At 31.8% G+C, this 22,439-nt stretch overlaps 1 protein-coding gene across 3 annotated transcripts in view; it reads right to left on the bottom strand.

Moving 5' to 3' along the window:
* Nucleotides 1-22,439, bottom strand: part of LOC114332203 (eye-specific diacylglycerol kinase) — a 1,074,450-nt gene that overhangs the window by 859,379 nt on the left and 192,632 nt on the right. For all 3 annotated transcript variants that reach the window (XM_050642118.1, XM_050642119.1, XM_050642120.1), the window contains exon 2: nt 1,334-1,424. The gene's annotated coding sequence lies outside the window, so the exon portion shown is untranslated. The remainder of the gene's footprint in view (nt 1-1,333; nt 1,425-22,439) is intronic.

The following is a 22,439-nucleotide window of genomic DNA, read 5'->3' as shown; positions in this document are numbered from 1 at the left end:
GATGGAAGATTTGAAAAAGGATGGTATCAATATATTGAACCTTGAATACAAGTAACGGTGGTTTCATAAATTTTTTTGCATTTTGTTTCGGTCTTTATAATATTTGCTTTTAGTGTTCCATAGATTTGTTTTTAATTTGTACTATTCAATAAATCATCACTTTTTCTTTTTTCCATTCCATTTTGACGACAAGTACAAAACACGAGACTTTGGATGCGGCTGAGACTACGCCGCGCGCACACATTTTTACCAATTTCGAAGGTCGAATGCTAGCTAGCACGTCCACACTTCGGATTCGATTCGACTACCCTTTGATTTTACCGACAGAGCATGTAAAACCAGTTGACACGTCGATCGACATCTTTTGTCGAATCAGTGGAACATGGTCCATCTCTAAGTCTGCTTCAGGATAAGTCTTGACAGATGTAAAGCTCTTTCGAAATCTTTTGTTTACTAAAATGTAATCTACTTGATTTCTAATAATTCTCTCGGGTTTGTCCTGATGGGATTTCCATGTGTACAGCTTTCGAGGTGGTAATTGGAAAAATGTGTTGGTGACAGCGAGTTCTGAGTCTTCTGCGAATTTATTTTACCTCTGACATTAGATCATAATGTTCGGTGCTTAGGACGGTGCAGAGCTCGGCAAAACTGAAATGGTCAATGGAGTTTTGTTTGCTTCACTGGTACATCTAGGATTTGTTTGATAGATAGAGGCAAGATGTTTTCGAGGTGAGAGACGAAATATAGACTTGACTGTTGACCGTTATACAAGCATTATGATATGGGATGCTATATGTTTGGACAGCAGATCACCTCTAGTTCTTATTAACTGTAGTCGGACAGCTCGACGATATTGGTGAAGTACTGCTACCGGTTTTACATTCCTATCTACAAACCATTCCAAATGCGATCTTTCAACAGAATAACACACGACCTCATATTGCCCGTGCAACTATGAAGTTCATACAAGAATCTGGTATAGAAACTTTGAAATGGCCATCTAGATTATCTGATCTGAAACCCATCGAACGTGTTTGGCATATGGTAGGTTGAAACCTAAATCTATTGTCATGTCCTCCAGCAAACTTAGAAGGCCTGTGGCATGCCATAAGAAGAATCTGGATAAATATTCCGCAATATGAGTAACTGAGTGTAGAAAAAATCAAGGCGGAGCAACTCGTTAAATTTTGTGACGAAAATGGCGTCAAAATGATCAAATAGTAATAATATTATAATGTATACTTCCATAAAAAAATATTTAAAAATATTTGTCCTTGTAGGTGGTGTTGAATTTTTTGCCAGCAGTGTATAATAGACGAAACATAAAACTTACCAAAATGTTTGTTAAGTCCTTGTAAGTTCTTCTTATTTATCTCTTACTGCTCCATAAATCCACCTCTGACTGTTTTATGCCAATGAGCATGCTGAAAACAGAAACTTCATTATTTTGGCGTAATTTCGTAAAGAGCATTGTTGACTTTACTCCAGAATATTTCTAAATGCATTTGAAACAAAGTCACTCTGCTAAAATAATAGTGTTGAAAAGCATCCCGTTTTTGAATTAAAAACTGGCTGTGTGGACTGTTGTTGATAAAGAAAATACGAAATCTTATGAAAATATTTATTTTCGGAAAAGACATAAACTTTTGTAGTTCAACCAAACGGTTTTGGCGTCATTCGTTGTGTACTCTCGAAAATACGCCTAGAACGTAAACAAAAGATTGGTAAAAATACTAGTAGATAAATAAATTAATCCTTTTATATTTAGAGGGTAACAAATGATACAAAAGAAACTAAATAAATAAATCAATACAAACACATTCTGCTAATAATTCATCTTGTTGTCGATGAATGAAACTGAATGTTGGGGCAATATACCTATTTTAAAAAAATGAGTGGTTCTAATGATGGTATAGGATCTCGAAGGCAGTAAGATGAGCCGAACTTAATAATGCAACAGACCTTGCTGTTTCCCACAAAAGTGTTTGAAATTCAGCTCAACTCTGCCAGCAAATTCTGCTCGCACCTCCTCGAAGGGCTGTATGTCGTATGTCGCGTAACCACTGGTTGCATGGCTTAAGCTTAAAATGATACTGCGCTATGCAGCAGACTTTATAGCCTGAAAGGCTTGTTTCCGGGACCGAAAAGCTGGGATATTTAGACTAGGGGAACCAACTCCAATTAGAAAACTCGTCATTCGAAAAACATGTGATATGCTAAAAATTCCTTTGGAACACAAATGGATGGAAACGACGAAGAATATTACAACCGAAAAGTATTCTAAAAAGGAACATGGAACGTATAAGGTATAAGAAATAAAGAAAAAGAAAGAAACAGAGCTGGGGGTATACCAATTAATATCTGTGTACAAACAGAAACAAAGAGCAAAGGCAGAGGAAATCAAAAATTCGGTAGATACACAAGAAGTTATAGTGGAGTACCACAAAGTAATAGAGCAAGTCGACATGTTGCCATACTAATTCAAAACAACTTAGTAAAAAAAATTAAAGAAATTTAAAAAATTAAATGGCGCTGGGCAGGTTATAAATATGATAATAGCAAGGGGACACGGAGAATAATATAATGGAGACCGAGGAGGACGACAAGATACATGGGAAGACCTTAAAAGAGATGGGTAAATGACAAAAGAGCAGTGGCAGGCAAACTGGAATAGACAGGCGAAGAAAAAGAGAAATAAAAAAATTAAGATCATCATAAGCAATTAAAAAAGAGGTCTTTCGGTGAACTGAAGTAATAATCTTCAGAAGCAGACTGAAAATGGTCCTATTTAAAAAATTCATATGAAAAAACATCCTAGCTTGAAATAACTAAGGAGAAACTTTTATAAAGATAGCTTAGTGTGAAAACCTCGTATCTCATTTCACAGAAAATTTTACAGGAGAGACTTTAAACTGAATTTCTGCATACTCTAACTTAAAACAAAAAACCATCTTTACATATTTTTCATTCTGAATACGTTTACATCATTACACATACATTTTTCATATATATTTTGGGTTGGAGTATGTAGAAATTCAGTTTACAGTCACCCATGTAAAATTTTCTGTAAAATGAGATACGAGATTTTCACACTAAGCCATCGATAAGCAATAAAAATCAAAATAGCATTTTTTTACTAAAATCATATTTCCATCGTTCACATAACAATAATAGCTGAACATTTAACAGATTATAAATGAAGATCTATATTTTATGATCCAATTTATATATGCATATATAGAGAACGTGTAAAAAGTTATTTATAACCCGTTAGCGTGATTGTACTCGTTAAAATAGCGCCAGGTTAAAGTGGAGGGGAGAACTTTTTGAGCTCCGTCTTTTATTTCTAGTGCATTTTTATTGTGATTTTAGTATAGTAGACCACTCGATATATGTTTTAAAACGCCCATATTTGGATAAATCGTATATTATCCTATTTTTTTTTATTTTAATCGCTTCGACATATTATTAGATATGATAATTTCACTATGCAGGTACTTCAAAAGGATATAAATATATCACTAATAATCCAAATGAAATTTAAGTATTCAAAGATTTAGAATAAATTTGGTTGATTTTTAAAAAATTTTAAGAAAAAAATATACAATCATATAATATAATAATAATAATATTTCTTTAGGAACACCTAATATAGATTTAGAAGAAATAAAAAACATAATGAGTACTAAATAAACATAAAAACTCACTGAAGTGTATACATACTACCAGGCTACTAGTATATTATACAATCTACAGTGATGATCGTGCTAATAACCGGCAAAATAACGAAAAAGATGGAAAACATAATTAAGTTGTAAGATAAAAAGAGATGAAACTAGTGGAGGTGGGAAATTTAGCGATAAAAACCTATAAATTGACATTATATTGATCGTTTCTACCTTCAGACGTATCGGACGAGTTTGGCAACTACCACTGTGATAATGACAGTTTTAGTTGACATACTCTGCTGATACGTCTAAAGTTGGGAAACAATCAATATAATATCAATTTATAGGTTTGTATCGCTAAATTTTCCACCTGTACTAGTTTCATGTCTTTTTATCTCACAACCTAACATGTTTTCCATCTTTTGCGTTATTTTGCGGGTTATTAACGCGCTCGTCACTGTATACAATATATTTAATAAGCTGACAAATTAAAAACACATAATAGTCTAGTAAAATAAAATTTCACTACATGTAAATCAAAATGTAAATTCGTACAGGTTGAAACAAATTTTATATCAAAGTTTAGGTGGGTGCAAAAGATATTTTCAAAAAAGTATCCAAATCACACAAGGGGATAATTGTTTAAATAATTAATAAGGGGTCATTTTTGCAAAAAAAATACTTTTTTAACTGCTGAGGTCATTCAGTTACTAATGAAGGTCGATAGGATTATTTTCTGCAAAGTTGAAGGGTAAATCTTTCACATAATACTTACTAAATTAAATTTGACTACCTATTTATTTAAATAATTATACATGAAACTTTAAAAACAAATTTGCAAAAAATTATTTTTAGCGTTTTAAGTAAGCACTATAAAATATCTTATTTTACAGAAAAAGTTGCACTATGTTATCAGTATTAACAAAAAAAAATTGGTTCAAAAATATTTAATATTTTTGAGATATTGAATTTGTTTATTAAATGTTATTCTATTTTCAATTGCAAAAACGCGGTTGTTGCCAAAGAAATATTTACCTGTATTAAATCTAATTATTTTTATTTTTATGTATGTTTTCGATAAATATATTGATAAATTCAAATTTCAATTAAACTTCCCCCTAAAATGGCATTTGAAAATTATTCAAATTTGTTTATAATTTGTTTTTTTAATAACGTCGCGGGGATTAAATATTTTGAAATGCCGTTTCAATAATTGGGTTCCTGGGAATTTTTCACTAATTAACAAATTTTTTTGTCTTTTTTTCCTCTTCTTTTTTTTTCTTGGAGTTATATTACTACGGGCCCTTTTAGGGTTAAGTTTCATTCAGAATGTCAAATCTCTAAGTTATAGATTCTAGACCTAAAAAATATTAAGATTGGTCTAAAGTCACCTCAATAAAATGTGGCTGGTTACTGAGTTACAGGGTGTTTTATTTAAAAATTAAAAAATATTTTTACCAAGTACTTTCAAACTATTTGACGTATCCTTATCATACTTGTCAGAAAGTGTGGGTACTATACGGTCTACTAAATTGTGATAAATACAAGTTTCTAGCTACTACCAGAGGCGTACGACAGGGGATAGTTAATGGTTGACCCTTTCCAAATTCTACGCCACTGAGGGAATTACTATTTTAGCGAAATTTTTCGATTCTCCAATACTTTCTATGTAAATAATATACTCTTTACTGGTAACGATTAAGTCATTAGTTTTCGAGATATTGGACGTTAAAAATGAAACGGCATGGTTATTTTGATTCATTCATTCATTCATTTTAAACTTCCAATATTTCTCAAACTGATGACTTTATCGATACCAATAAAGTTATTTACATACAAAGTATTGGAGAATCGAAAAATTTCGTTAAAATAGTAATTCACTCAGTGGCGTAGAATTTGGGAGGAGTCAATCATTCACTATCCCTGTCGTACGCCTCTGGCACTAGCTAGAAACGTTTATTAATCACAATTTAGTAGGGTGTATAATAGCCACACTTTCTGCCAAGTATGATAAGGATACGTTAAATAGTTTTAAAGTACTTGGTAACAATAATTTTTAAATTTTTAAATATAACACCCCGTAACTCAGTAAGTAGCCACATTTTATTTAAGAGATTTTAGTTAAATCGTAATATTTTTAGGTCTACCATCTACATCTCAGAGATTCGACATTCTTAATAAAATTTAACCCTAAAAGGGCCCGTAATAATATAACTCCAAGGAAAAAAGAATAAGAAAAAACGACAAAAAAATTGTGTTAATTAGTAAAAAATTCTCTGGAACCCAATTATCGAAACGGCATTTTAAAATACCTAATCCCCGCGACGTTATTAAAAAAACAAATTATAAACAAATTTGAATAATGTTCAAATGCCATTTTAGGGGGGAGTTTAATTGAAATTTGAATTTATCCATACAATTATCGAAAATATACATAAAAATAAAAATAATGAGATCTGAAGTAGGTAAATATTTCTTTGGCAACAACCGCGTTTTTGCAATTGAAAACATAGTAACAGTTAATAAACAAATTCAATATCTCAAAAAATATTAAATATTTTTTGACCAATTTTTTTTTGCTTAATACTGGTAACATAGCGCAACTTAGTCTGTAAAATAAGATATTTTATAGTGCTTATTTAAAACGCTAAAAATAATTTTTTGCGAATTTATTTTTTAAGATTTATATACAATTATTTAAATAGATAGGGGGCCACATTTAATTTAGTAAGTCTTATGTGAAAGATTTACCCTTCAACTTTGTAGAAAAAAATTCCATAGATCTTCATTAATAAGTGAATTACCTCAGCAGTTAAAAAATATTCTTTTTGCAAAAATGACCCCTTTTTAATTATTTAAACAATGATCCCCTTATATGATTTGGATACTTTCTTGAAAATATCTTTTGTACCCACCTAAACTTTGATATAAAATTTATTTTAACCTGTACTAATTTACATTTTGACTTTTTTTTATTTTATTAAGCTATAAATAAACAAAAGTCATTTGGCATTATTAGACTTTCTATTGCCACTTTTTATTTTGTACGTCGTGCTAAAGAGTCGCATTTTTTCACATAAAGTCTCTCTAAACAACTCCATTCGCCTCTTAATTTCTGAGGGAACGCAGACATTACACCGGATAATTTCCGTGGAACGTTTTTCTTCTCGCCATCGCCATTCGGATGTAGCCAAATAAAGGTCGGGATACAATACAACAAAAAACAAACCAGACGTTTTCTCTTAGTATTCACAAGAGGGGCACTGTAGTGTCGTCCCACTCGGGAACATTCCCACAAATTCCCAGTTGAGGAAAAAGGTGGGTTTTGGATTCGTGAAATTAGATTCTCCAGTTTGAAGGGTAGCAGAACGAGGGATTTAAGAGTTTTGTTGAATGTGCTTTGTGGTACTGTAGTTGAAGTTTGATTAGATCGTGAGGAAATGCTATGAGTGGTAACTGCTGACTGGATTGATGTATGTATTGATTGAATTGGAAATGCAGTATTGCAGTCTTAGTGCTTAATCCTTGGGGAAATAATGTAAAAATGGGAATCTGCAGACTGGAGGGACCAACTGAGGTTTGTGTTTGAAATAAAGACTTGACGCTGGTCAGTTGAAGATTTGTATATCTTTAATATAAAACTATTTTAGAATACAGACTAAATGCATTTAAAATTACGAAAAATATGCAATTGCTAAACAGAAATAAATTTTTGAAATTCTTTAGGTAGGAAAAATTTAAAGTTTGGAAATCATAGCCAGCGGAAAAAAATTGTTAACTAAATAAGCATAACTTTAAGCATTTATTGTAATTTCAGCTAAAAACGTTTGTTTTTGAAGTTATACTTCTTTACGGGCGTAATGACGGTGAATTTTTATATGGTAAAACCTAGCGACCGGGCACATGCGCATTATAACTTTGTTCTGATTGGATGTTCAAATGACATGACAAAAATTATCCAATATGGCAGCTGTGGGACTGTGGTTTGGTTATAATGTATGGTTGTTGCGTTTTAAAATTTGTAGGAAGAGAAACAACAACAAAAAAGTTAGTTAATGGTTATACTGCCTTTTTAAATAGTTTTCATATTATATTTTTGGACTAATTTACATAGAAGTAATGATTGTTGCATGCCAATGTGAAAGCCCATCAAACTGTGACTAGTATGAGTGCCGCAGATCTCGCTTATTCAAAGCTAAAGAATCTTACACTGGTAAGTGTTTTATAAATAGTTGATCAAATTTTGTTATGATATTTGAACATAGCCACTTTGCACGATGCAAGTGATTGCGAAATTTATTAGTCGTTATACGGGCTCCGATACCTACCTATTTGAACCTACCAAAATACATAAGTAGTATGTAATATTTTATTTACATAATTTGATTACCATCAAAATTTCTATCAATATTCACCTAATATATTGTTTTCTTACTCTATGTTTTGTTGTATTTTTTCAATTCTAAATCATTTCAATTCAAAATCAAAATAATTTGTTTTACATATGTTAAAAATGTCAAAAGTTTAATCCGTTTAGTTAGTCGATCTTCGCACATAATGACAAACTGTCTCTGTGGCGAAGCTTTTAATGCGAGTGAACCCCAATACAACGCAAATACCAGACGCGTGGTAAGTTGGTTCGAATCCCAATAGAAACTTTTATTTTTTTATTTTTTTTTATACATTTTATGATTGTAAGTATATTTATTATATAATTTTATTTTCAGAAAATACGTATTTAGTTAAAAAATTTTCCGACAATTAATGTTCAGAAATCATTTGTGGCATTTTTAATGTGTTTGTGTGTGTTTTATTCTTTTATTATTTTAATTTTTGGCACTGTTTTAATAAAAATGTTTGAGAAATAGTAAGTATAAATTAATTTAATATTTAAATAAAATATAAATAAAGAGTATATTAATTTCGTTTATAATCATATAATCATATAATCATATAATAGAAGTATAAGTTCTTACGTGCGTACAAAGTACACACACATTCTTGTTTACTTAAATATAAAGTGTTAAAGATCTTTAAATACTTTTTCTTCTTAAGGTGTCATGCATTTCTGCGTAGGTGTTCACCATTTCGAAGCATTTTATAACTGTAGATTGTTGTTCATTAGCGAATATGGTAACCATGACTTCTTTTACATCCAAGACCTTCCTTGCCTTGTATCTATCCTTCTAGTAGTAGTTGCTAAGAATTGTTTCGTTCTCCTTGTAAAATGTGCTCTGTGTAGATGCACTGTTCTTACTTTTTACATAATAAAGAGGTTCGAAACAGGAGGTCCTGTCCAAAACAGGAATTACTCATGTGAGCAACAGAGAAGGAGACTTTGTGTATATTTTTATGTTTCAACATTTTTTTCTATAACTTTGGACCTGTTGCATGTTGGGTGGAATTTCTCCTATTTGACTCCCCGTAGATCCGCCGCTGACACCCCAAGTAGCACAATAAAAACATTTGTTTTATTTAAGGTTTATGAAGGTTTTATTGTGGTAAATAAGAAGATAATGGTTTTAAAGTTCCCTTGCAGATATACTGCCAGAACTTTAAAAACTGTTAAGCATTTGTCACTAGTTTTAAAGCATTTAATAAGAGTATCAAATAAGACTAAGTATTGTAGTTTTAAAATGGTTTTTTCTCAGTTCACTTTAAAACTAATCCGTTTTATGAAGGTCTTCCTAACTGTTTGGTTTTATTAGTTTCTAGTTTGTTACCTTTTAGTTTTATTGCAGTTTCAAAGCTTCTCCTAATATGACTAATAAAACCTATTATTAAAACTACTTGATCTCAAGACTATTATGTCAGTGAAACATATGCCTTAAAACTATTTTTTTAGTTTTCTTTAAAGTTGCTTTCTTAAAAGCAATTAGTACGCTATATTTAAACCACACGCTCTTAACTGAATCAATTTGGTTATCGTAAAGACTGAACTATGCTTCTTGTTAGAAACAATAAAACCAAACGCATCCCATCTTCTTTTAGGTCCAAAATGGTTGGCCATTTGTTTTAGAGCGAAACAGTGGTGTAGTGTGTTGTAAAAAGTGGAAGTACAGTTAGTATGGAAAAAATAAGTCGCAAATACTTAAAATATAAACGAAGAAAAATATATCACACACAGCATTACGACGCCTAGATTTTAGGTTAGATTCACATTAAAACCGAGTGGAATTATTGACAGCAGGATTAAAACTAAACGGTTTTAATTCCAAGGCAACCTTGCTTTTATGTAGGATATAAGCTCTTGGAAAGGTATAAAATAAAACCATTTGATCTTACCAATTCTCTGTCGATAGGCCAAATAGTTTTATTTACATTTCGGCCATATTGCTTTGTGAGGATGCTGAAAGCTATGATAGATTACAATATAAGGATTACATAAAAATTATAAATAAGCGACTTAAAGACATAAATTCGATTTATTTTAACATTAAAACATTAAAATTGTAGATAAAATTAGTTTTCTTTCAAATTAATATTTTTAGGATTAAAATTTTTTTATTATTTTTATTTTTTAATCGCCAAAAGTTAGAAATTTTAGGGCGCCTGAGACATTTAGACCTATTTTTGTTAACATTATCAATAAAGTTGGGTGCGCAAGTGTTTTTCTACTTTGACAGTCCGAATTAACCAAGTACTTTTTATTATTTTTTGGTTACAAATACGTGTCTACCTATCATAACACATGTAAAAATTTGTTGGCCTATAATATGGAGTATATGGGTTTGGAGAATCATTTAATATGGTAAATTGTCTTTAAAAATCTCCATTCAAGAAACCTTTTTAAATTTTCTATAAAACTGCCTGCACTTAAAGTGTCTTTTAACATGGTTTTAAAAGCACCTTCACAGCAGCTTTAAAACCAGTTGCTTAAGAAAACAATGTTATAAGAAGGTTTTTATTTTTGGTTTTATTGCCCTCTTTCAGAGTGGGCCCTTTTAGGCTGAAAGCGGTTTTATTGCAACCTTAAGGTTCACTTAAAAACCAAATGGTTTTAATTTTAGTTTTATTCTACAGTTTTAAAGTATTCTTAAAAGACTTAATAAACCCAGCCGGTGCTACTTGGGACACACATATCAATGTAGGTTTATATAGGTACATGAATCGTGAAAGGTACCAACAGTATTGTAAGTATAAAAATTAGCAGTGGATCACTGCTTTAGATACTTTTATCTAATATTTTGCAAAGGCTATAAACAACTTGTTTTTGCAATCAGTATAAATAGTAAAAATTTATATTTTAGCTATTAGAAAAAATGTAAAAAAGACTCTTTTTACGTCCCTAATTTAGCAACTGGCAGCTATATTCTAATATATTTATTCCAAAAACATTTACCTGGTCTAATTAACTAATCTACGGTCGGAAAAATGAAAGAATACCCATGAACGATCACATCAATCACTTATTTTGTATTTGCTGTCTTTTCTATAAATAACAAACCTTTGTTATAGACAAAGACAGAATACAAAATAAGTGATTGATGTGATCGTTCATGGGTATTCTTTCATTTTCCCGACTGAATCTATTGTTTAATATTAATATGTATTTAGAGAATTTATTTACCGAATAAAAAATTGAATAACCTTTTAAATGAGCTAGCACACGATCTCTATTTACATCAAAAACTATTATAACTTTTAAAAACATAAAAAAGAGATGCTTTAGACGCCCTTAATTTAGTAACTCGCGGCTATATTCTAATATATTTATTCAAAATTCCTTCACCTGGTTCACTTAACTAATCTATCTACCGTTTAATATTTATATTTATCTCCCAGACCCCCATCCTTTTATCTAATCGCTTCCTCCCCAGGTTAAAACCGCCCCCGCTCCTCTGCGGCCAGAATATCGCTAAGTAAAATAATTTTTTGCGGGAATTCGTGCCGGCCGTCGGTCCCTAGGGAAATCTGGTACATGTGCCTGCTTTTCATTTTCATCAATTTTCGGTGACCCGTATGAAGGAGATCCCCATTCAAAATTTTAACCGTTTCCAGAGCAAAATGGATGGGAAGTTTATTCCAACGTGTGGGTCCTTTATCCGTGTTCTGTCCGGAAGTTTGATATGTCCTTCCTAAATGGAATAAGGAGGAAAGATTTGATTTCCAAAGCTCATAATTTATGTACAAAAATATGAAAATCTTCAACGCAGATTAATATCGTTTTTATGACATATTTAAAATGAGGGTCGACAACAAATATGTGTAGCCAATATTTTTCTTCCATATTGGATTTAAGATGTTTAATAATCTTTTCTTTGCTTTTTGTCCTATATATTTCAACATTTCTGGACTAACTTCATCGCTCCCAGGAGCTTTCCTCAGCTTTACTGTTCCTATTGCTTCCTCCAATTGTTCTTCCTGTATAGCACCTGTTTCCTCGGTGTTTTCTTCTGATCCACCCATTACTCTGCGTTCAACAGTTTTTCGAACTGTTTGTTCTCTTTATATTTCCATTATATTCTGTCATCGACTAATATTGTTCCGTTTTTGGTAATTATTTAATTATTGGTTTTAGCTTTATCTTTTTGTTTCTTGGTAAACTTTTTATTGTTCTATAAAACAATTTTACATTTTCTTTCCTGTTTTCTTTCGTTTTATCCCTGCTTTTATAGTCCATGTGGTGAGACCGCTCCCGTCAGGAGAAATTTCTGATTCGGATTCTTTGTGGATTAATATTTAAAAATGTCCCCTTTAAACAAATCTAAAGGATGCCGGACGGAATTTTTGGGCAGAAATTGTTTAAACAATTTTTTTAAACAAACACAAAAGATCACTTTTTTTGCTCTGGAACATATATTTTTGAGTTTTGTGGGTCATTCTAAATAAAAAAGGTATCTTGTAAATTTTCTCAAAAATTGATAGTTTTCGAGTTATAGGCGATTTAACCCTAAAAAATTCGAAAATACGCCTTTTCGAGGTCTAAAAACTCATATTTATATTAGTATTTTTGAGGTTTTCAGATACTCAAATTGAAGATTAAACATTCAGCCTCAAGATTCTGAAGAATTATTGCCTCTAACCTTAATTTAAACCGTCGTTTTTTAATTGTTAAATATGCATGTCCATCCGATTTTTTTGCCGATGCCGCGCGTTCTATTTCAAAAATCTCTAATTTTCCTCCGAAAGATATTTTTATAGATTTTTTGGGATATTCTAAATAAAATAAGTTTCTTGACATTTTTCTCAAAAGTTAACAGTTTTAAAGTTATAAGCGATTTAAAATCCGAAAATGCGTTTTGTTGGCATTTTTCGGATTTTAAATGGCTTATAACTTTAAAACTATTAACTTCTAAGAGAAATGTCAAGAAACTTATTTTATTTAGAATATTCCAAAGAATCTAGAAAAACTGTTTTTCGGAGAAAAATAGGAGATTTTTGAAATAGAGCGCGCCGCACCGGCAAAAAATCGGATAAACACGCAGATTTAACAATTAAAAAAATGACGGTATAAATTAGGTAGACGCTATCACTCTTCAGAATCTTGAAGCTGAATGTTTATTCTTCAATTTGAGTATTTGGCAACCTCAAAAATACTAATTTAAATATGAGTTTTTAAGCCTCGAAAATGCGTATTTTCGCATTTTTCAGATTTTAAATCACCTATAACTCGAAAACTATTAATTTTTAAGAAAAATTACAAGATACCTTTCTTGTTTAGAATGATCCAAAAAAGATATAAATATATGTTCCAGGGCAAAAACCGTGATCTTTTGTATTTGTTTAAAAAAATTGTTTAAACAATTTCTGCCCAAAAGTTCCGCCCGGCACCCTTCAGATTAAAGGGGACCTTTTTGAATAGGAATCCACAAATAATCCGAATCAGAATTTTTTTCAGACGGGAGCGGTCTCACCACATGGACTATTAAAATTTATGAATATTAGGTGCTCTACTGTACTGTACTGTAATTAGGAATTATTTACTCTACTGTATGTATGGAATTAATTGTCGATCTGCCTGATCTGAGCGCCCGTTCTGGTATTCTTCTAATATTCGTTCAGTGCATGATTTAAGTCACATATTTAGCATGTTTGCTAAAATTTTATTTGCAGCATTGATATGCAATATAAAAAAACTGTAGAGTAAAAAAAAACATCATAAACATTGGTCAAATTATATAAACTTGAATTCCTGCATGGAGCTTGTATGTTTTTAGTATACACAACAGAAATCAGATGATTTCTTTCACCAATGCATTGATATGCAATATAAAAAAAATGTCATCATCATCATCATCATCATCATTAACATCATAGAGATACGCTTTAATTACTATTTTGGCTAATTTTAATTCTAATATTTTTTCTCAAAACGAAATAATATGTGTCATATAAAGTCACCGTTAATATACAAACCAGACGCTAAGAGAGACATGGTTTTACGAAACAAAATGCATCCCCTGACCATATGTTTTTGGAGTGTCAGTTTAACAAACTGAAGTCCCCATAAATTGATTACCATATCAGATCATTATGTCAACAACTCACTTTGGGACATGCATTATTTTTAAAACTGCAGAAGTGTCTGTTTTTATACGTCAGATACCATAATTTAATGCCCTCTCCGGGCCATATTGTAGAAAGGCATAACATCGATATAATTGGTTGTAGCTTTCTTAACAGTCTATTCACAGCGTGCAAACAAAGCACTACTCGCTAACGACCGACCCTTTTCCGAGATCTAACTAAGCAACACCTTTTTGTTACCAAAAGGGGGGGGGTATATAGCGATACGCTTTAATTACTATTTTTGCTAATTTTAATTTTAATATTTTTTCTCAAAACGAAATAATATGGGTCCTATAAAGTCACCGTTAATATACAAACCAGACGCTAAGAAATACAAGGTTTTACGAAACGAAATGCATCCCCTGATTATATGTTTTTGGAGTGTCAGTTTAACAAAGTGAAGTCCCCATAAATTAATTACCATATCAGACCATTATGTCAACAACTCACTTTGGGACATGCATTCGTTTTTAAAAATGCAGAAGTGTGTCTGTTTTTATACGTCAAATCAACATAATTTATTGCCCTCTCAGGGCAATATTGTAGAAAGGCACAACATCGATATAATTGGTTGTGGCTTTCTTAACAGTCTATTCACAGCAAACAAAGCACTACTCGCTAACGGCCGACCCTTTTCCGAGATCTAACTAAGCAACACCTTTTTGTTACCAAAATAAATAAATGTTTTACTGTTCGTCGTTAACTTATTTTTATTATTTCTAATTAATTCCGTCAACTCACACCTACCGGAATAACATCAATGGCGATACTACGTCTTTACTACGTTTTATCTTCGTGAGTCTTTACTACGATTACTATTGCCTTTCATATTGGTCGGTCCTGTGCCACTATTTCCCAATGTCTTACTCCCAGTTTCTCCAGATCTTCTCTGACTGCATATTTCCATCTTTCTCCGAAAGTTTGATATATCCTTCCTTAATGGAATAAGAAGGGAAGATTTGATTTTCAAATCTCATTATTTATGTAGAAAAAATAATAAAAATCAGAAATGGAAATTAATATTATTTCGAGTCTAAAATGAGGGTCGACAACAACATGCCTTTATATCTTAATTCCTGCAGGGTAGCCTCGTTATATACTTAGAATGAAAATTATCTTACAGAGTAATCCTAATCATGTTTACTGAACTCAGTCCCAACTGTCTACCCAATTTAATAATTAATTTGGTGCTGTGTTGGTCAAATTTTGACTTTGACTCAATGTGGCTGGAAGATAATATACAACTAATCATAGCTAATATTAATTGGAACTTAGAATTAAAAAGTATAGACGTGCAGTTTATGAACAAAATAAAACCTGCATCAAATAAAACAAATATTTAAATGTTAAAGTACCTAATATACAGGGTGTAACAAAAATCCAGGTCATAAATTAAACCACATATTCTGGGACCAAAAATAGTTCGAATGAACCTAACTCACCTTAGTACAAATATGCACACAAAAAAAGTTACAGCCCTTTGAAGTTACAAAATGAAAATCGATTTTTTCGAATATGTCGAAAACTATTAGAGATTTTTTGTTGAAAATGGACATGTGGTATTCTTATGGCAAGAACATCTTAAAGAAAAATTATAGTGAAATTTGTGCACCCCATAAAAATTTTATGGGGGTTTTGTTCCCTTAAATGCTCCCAAACTTTTGTGTCCGTTTCAAATAAATTATTATTCTAGTGCCATTAGTTAAATTAAATATTTTTAAAACTTTTTTGCCTCTTAGTATTTTTTCGATAAGGCAGTTTTTATCGAGTTGCGGCTTCTTTTTTAATATGGTTCAAAATATACCTAAAAATGTAAATCATAAATAAATTTTCATATTATTACCAAGTCTCCATAATCGTACTTTACCATATACAAATATGTGGTGGATTTGACAAATATTCAAATATCTCGATAAAAACTGACTTTTGGAAAAAGTACTAAGAGACAAAAAAGTTTTTAAAAACTTGTGTTTAACTAATGGCGCTACAATAATAATTAAATTGAAACGTACACAAAAGTTTGGAGGGGTTTAAAGGAAACAAACCCCCATAAAATTTTTATGGGGTGTCCAAATTTCATTATAACTTTTTCTTAAAATAATACTGCCATAACAATAACACATGTCCATTTTTAATAAAAAATCTCTAATAGTTTTCGATATATTGGAAAAAATCGATTTACATTTTGTAACTTCAAAGGGTTGTAACTTTTTTTCCGTGCACATTTGTACTAAGGTAAGTTAGGTTCAATCGAACTATTTTTGATCCCAGAATACGCGATTAAATTTATGACCTGTATTTTTGTTACACCCTGTATATAAGGTTTATTATGTTAAAGAAGGAGAAACATCAACGTATTTTCGGCTGCAATGCTTTTCAAATGGTGATTCATTTTTTTCGAATCCTGAGAAAAGTAATAAATATTTTTGAAAAATTTAAACGCAGAATGAAATATTGCGTTCTTACCGAGGGCCGAAAGTACCTGAAAACTTCTATACTGTTTATTTTAATAAGTTACAGGGGTGAGAAAATGTAGTGTGATTTTTAATTTCAAATATCTTATTCAAAATAAACCTTTTATTTATTCTAAGGGACTTTCGGCCCTTGATAATAATTAAGTCTCTCATTCTGCGTTTAAATTTTTTAAAAATATTTATTAGTTTTTTCAAGATTCGAAAAAAATGGACACCATGTCCGTGGTGATATTTTTAAAATCGAACATTCGCTATCTTTGTCGTACAACGGACTGAGTCAAATAGATAATGACAAGACACTGACAGTTTTAGATATTTGACAGGGCATCGGGAATATTTTGAGTTGTTGATTAAATAAATTGATAGTGTATTTGATAAATGATTGATTTAAGACGTGAACTTAATAAAAAAATTTTTATTGTTTATTATTTGTGGAAGATCCAAGCAGAGAATACATCTGGGATAGTTATATTCTCTGATCCAAGTTTTTTGTTGTTAAAGATGTTCAAAATTGTAAGCGTTTCATAGTAACAATATACTATTAAAAAATCACTTTAACACTTTTCCTCTTTTCTCGATTGAGTATTAGTTTTTTTGTACATATAAATTATTACAATCACTGAATATATAGTTAGTGAAAAAATTATCACATTTATTAACTGAATTAATAATTTGCAATTATACAAATAACTGTTATCCAAGAACATTCAAAAGCTATCTCTTTAAAGTTAATGATGACATTGTCAAGTAGAATGACATTCTAGTAATGTTTACATATCCATACCAGTGTGAATTTTACTACACGTAATTTGCCGTGTAAAGACAGAAAAAGTAGGGATAGCCGTAAAATATTTGCGAATTATGTAACGATGGCCTTAAATAATTGTTGAAAGGCCGAAAGAATTGGAACTAGAGATGGGTAGAAGACAAATAGAAATAACAACTGATAAGTGTGAAGAGTATAAGAAATTTCAACAAAGAAAAGAAGAAAAAAACGTGATATCGCTCTTATCTCCTTCTACATCATCCAGTCATATTCTTCCAGTCCTTCCTCTACACCTGGGCCATAGTGGTGTCCAGATAGTTATCTTTTTCAATATATCTGGTGTCTGCGTCGCTGTATATGTCCTATCCATTCTAAGCAGAGAGATTTTATGTATCTGGCTATATTTTCTCCCTTTAATTCTGCTTCAATTTCGGCATTTGTTTTCATTCTTATTTCTCCCTCTTTTGTTACTAAATGTCCAGTATATTTCTTATTTTTATTTCAAATTTTATAAGGCCATCTTTCTCTTTCTTGTTAATTGCCGTTGTTTTCATGCTATAATATATGTAACAACAGGTATTATTAAGCTCCTATGTAGATATATCTTTGTTCTTTTACTTAGAATCCGAAAGAGCGGATTTTTATTCTATATGTTTTTTTGCCTTTCAGAATTCTTTCCTCTGTTTTCGTTTTTTCTGGTTTGTCCTATGGTTACTTCCAAGTAGCTAAAGGTGGATACAGTTTAAAATATTATATGATTCTGTGTTATTACACATTTCTGAGTTGCGCTATCCTTCTCTATCGGCATGTGTGTTGTTTGGTGCTGGTTTATTTCTAGAACTATTCTATTAGTTGCTTCTTTATCTAATTTCTCAATTGCTGTTATAAGCGTCATCTTCATCTTTGCTATGATGACTATAATATAGATCATCTGAATATGCTATTACTTGAAGTTGATCTATAATAATGTTTTTCTTTGCAAAGTCATATTATTGTTTCCAATATCAGATTAAACAGTATCGGGGGAATGGGATCTCCTTGTTTAACGCCTTTGTTTACTTTGGTCTCTTTAGAACTTGTTGCGTTGAAACTGATCTTTGCTGTGGAGTTCTTTAGGCTCCCTGTTAGCATATCTGACCCTATTTATGCCTCGCATCTCCTTCAAGCGTATCTAGACAGAATAGAAGATTGGTTTTTGGAGTGGAAAATTAAAGTCAATGAAGGAAAATCTATTCATGTTACATTTACAACACGAAGAAGAACTTGTCCTCCTGTAACTCTAAACAATCACCAATTACCATCAGCCAACGAGGTAAAATATCTTGGTATTTATTTGCACACAAGTCTCAAATGGAGGAAACATATCTGGACCAAGAGAAAGCAACTAGGTCTCCAATTCAGAAATATGTATTGGTTAATGGGCCGTTAATCAAGACTATCTCTGGATAATAAATTGCTGCTCTATAAGGCAATACTTATGCCAATCTGGGCATATGGGTTGGAACTATGGGGAACAGCCAGTCACTCCAACATCGAAATCATCCAACGCTTCCAATCAAAAACCCTTAGAACCATCACTAATGCACCTTGGTACATCAACAACAGAATTATTCATCGAGACCTTAAGATGGATATGGTACAAGAAGTCATCACAAGGCTGCATACATTGCCAAGTTGGAGGATCATGAAAACCAGTTTGCACTTAACCTCCGAGACAATTCCCAAGAACAGCGTAGGTTAAAGAGGTTCAAACCACTGGACTACCATTTAGAGTAAACTTTTAAACTAATTAGTTAGTACATGGTTATAAAATGTAATTATTTTCTACACAACTTTATAAAAATTGTACTTTGATTTTACCAGTGGGTAAAATCCTTCTTGTCCTTAGTCAAGGTCATTACTTTTGTTTATTGTTGACACTCAACAGATTGCAAATTACTTTTAAATTAAATAAAAAATAAACTGTTAGCATATGTCTTAATTTGTGCTGAGATTCCAAAAAGCATCAGCTCTTCGATCATTTTCGTCCGATTAATTGTATCAAAAGCGCTTTTGAGATCTATGAATATTAGGTGCTCTACTGTACTGTACTGTAATTAGGAATTATTTGCTCTATTGTATGTATGGAATATATTGTCGATCTCCCAGGTCTGAACCCGTCATGGTATTCTCCTAATACAGTCGAACCCGCTTATTAGAGTACCGGTAATAGGAATATCCCGGCTTATGGAATATAAATTCCAGGTCCCGAAACGTTTCCATTTACCCTTTAATAAATGTATCCGTTTATTGGAATATGGTTTAGTAACCTAATACCTCTTTTTAGAATAATTTTTTCAGGTCAACAAATAAGTTTTTACGTACAATTTCCTAAAAATTTTAAATTTGCCTGGTATAATGGTTTGTCGGTAAGAGCTCCGAAAGCCTGCTCTTTTGTATATTATTACGGTTTGTCAGGTACCTAATAAACACTTTATTACTGTGTTATGAGTAAACGCTCCTTTCCCACAGAAAGTTCAATCGTATGCCGACAAGGTCATAAAATAGTTTCATTTGTCTACAAATTTCTATAGGTACATTGCCACACACTTGGCTGTTTTTAGAAACAGCATTTTTCTATAAGATCATTTATTACCAATAGGTAGTTGATCGTTTGTTCGGAAGTCTTTTCGAAAACCCAATTCCAATTTATTGTCTAATCGTTTCGTAATTATTTTTGTAAATAGATTATAAATTTTTATTGACATAAAAAGACCTGAACCATATGCATATACATATTGACATAGTATGTACTATTATAACGTATATTCGGTACACTTATTTCAGCTAGCCACATAATGATCGGTTATTAGAATATCCCGCTTATAAGAATATTTTTTCTTGGCACGAACACTATTCTAATAAGCGGGTTCGACTGTATTCGTTTATTCGTTTAGTGCATGATTAAAAGTCTCATATTTAGTATTTTTGCGAGAATTTTATGTGCAGCATTGATATGAAATATAAAAAAGTGTAGAGTCAGACAAAACATCATAAACGTGGCTCAAATTATGTAAACTTGAATTTCTGCATGAAGCTTGTATGTTTTCAGTTTACACAACAACAGAAATTACCATTTTTATATTCATTTTAAATCAGAAATAGTGTAGTTTGGAATTTTTCAAGGGATTTTGTATCTATTAAACACCACTTAACACCCTATTTTATGTAGCGCAACATATAAAATGTCTAAATACTTTTATTTGCCAAGCAGTAAAAAGTTGGAGATAAGACACGATCCCATTGTACGTGGCGTCATATTTCAAAGGAAAATATTTTCGGACAGACAGAAATGGCGATAAATTCCGGAGCACAAGAGAATTTAAAGCATGTGAGAATGGGAGTTTACGACGCTGTAAAATATTCAAACTTGATACCAATTTCGTATATTAAGAAGACTTTGTTGAAAGACGTGAAATTGTGTTTCCTTGTAAAATTTAACATTTTAAATTTGCTCAAATTGATTTCTTTGTATAAAACACTTTCTTTTATTTGATAATGCATTTTCTTCTTCTTCTTCTTGTGGCATATCAGAATGACAGAAAGATATCTTATGTGCTTTTTTCTTTGATAGTCAGCTATAGCATCATCATTCTCTTTGCCTTTCCTAATCGGCTTCCTTAATTGCATTTCTCCACACAATTCTATCTTGGGCCATATCAATGTTAATCAGCTATAGCATATAAATATTATATGAAAAGGTGTACTAGAGAAATAAAATACAATTTACATAATGCTAAATACTGAAAGCATAGAGAAACAGTTCCTGTCACACATAATTTAAATTTGGTAGGTTTAAGAGGTAGTTACAGCGCATTTTCGACATACAATTAAAAATTTTATATTCACCATTGGCCTGCATACGGGAAATAAGACCGGGTAATCTGTACTGAGTGCACGCCAATGGTAAATATAAAATTTTTAATCAAATGTCAAAAAATGCGCTATAACTACCTCTTAAAACCCATCGAATTTCATTTGCATATCTCAACCGGTTTTTGGAGCAATAAATAAATCGTCAGTTTGTAATAAAAAATTCAACATCCCGTATCTCGGAAACGAAGCATTTGCGGACATATGGGTATGAGCCAAACTGATATTTTTTCAATTGAAAAAGACTGTAAGACTTGTTCACACGTCTAAGTAGGTCAAACCGGCAAACAGGTGTATGTTTTTAAAAAAAAATTGATAGTATGTAAAAATTTTTGACACACCATCAAATTTTGAATTTTTAATTTTTAATTATATAATAAAGGCTAGATAATCGTAGCTCTATCAAAAGAAGACAACTTGCTCACCTTTGGCAACTCATCAAAAAAATATATATAAAAAACTTAAAAACGGCTTCAGCCACTAAACAAATAAATAAAATATTAACAATAGGCGAAAGCCACAAACAAATATTAGTAACAAAACCCAAAAAACGGGCGTGAGGGGCCCACATCCTCGAGCGCCGAGTCACCGAACTGGACATAGCCCAGAGCGGGGACTCGGCGCCAGAGCAAGCAAAACAGATCGAAGATAAGTCACTAGAGATAGCGGGAATAGAGCGCCTCAGGCTGGCCTGCATTGATCGGGGTAGGATTTCATACGGGAGTCCGTGTACCCAAGACTCCCATATGATAAGCACTTTGCTTTCGAGCCCCTATAGCGCATCAGAGTGCTATCGGAGGGTAAGTGGATGGTCTGGAGCATTGAAGCGAGGTGGAGTGATTCCTGCTTACGGGAGTTAATCCTCCTCGCCCCAATGAATTGTATCACCCGAACGTCATTCTCTAGGGGTGAGCAAGTCTCTCAGGCTGGGTTAAATCACTATGCTTGCTTGCTTGCTTACACCGGTTTGCTCATTATTTTTTCATGCAGAATTGCCTCCTCTTACAGTTTGTCGCACTTATTTAAATACACCCTGTAGTGATGAAGAACATGGCTAGTTGTTAAAGTACCTAACTTTTGTATAAACCAACATAAACGAATGAATAA

Source organism: Diabrotica virgifera, chromosome 1, assembly GCF_917563875.1.
Source record: "Diabrotica virgifera virgifera chromosome 1, PGI_DIABVI_V3a".
Lineage (NCBI taxonomy): Eukaryota > Metazoa > Arthropoda > Insecta > Coleoptera > Chrysomelidae > Diabrotica > Diabrotica virgifera.
Note: the sequence above shows the minus strand (reverse complement) of the source record. Positions and strands in the feature narration are given on the sequence as shown.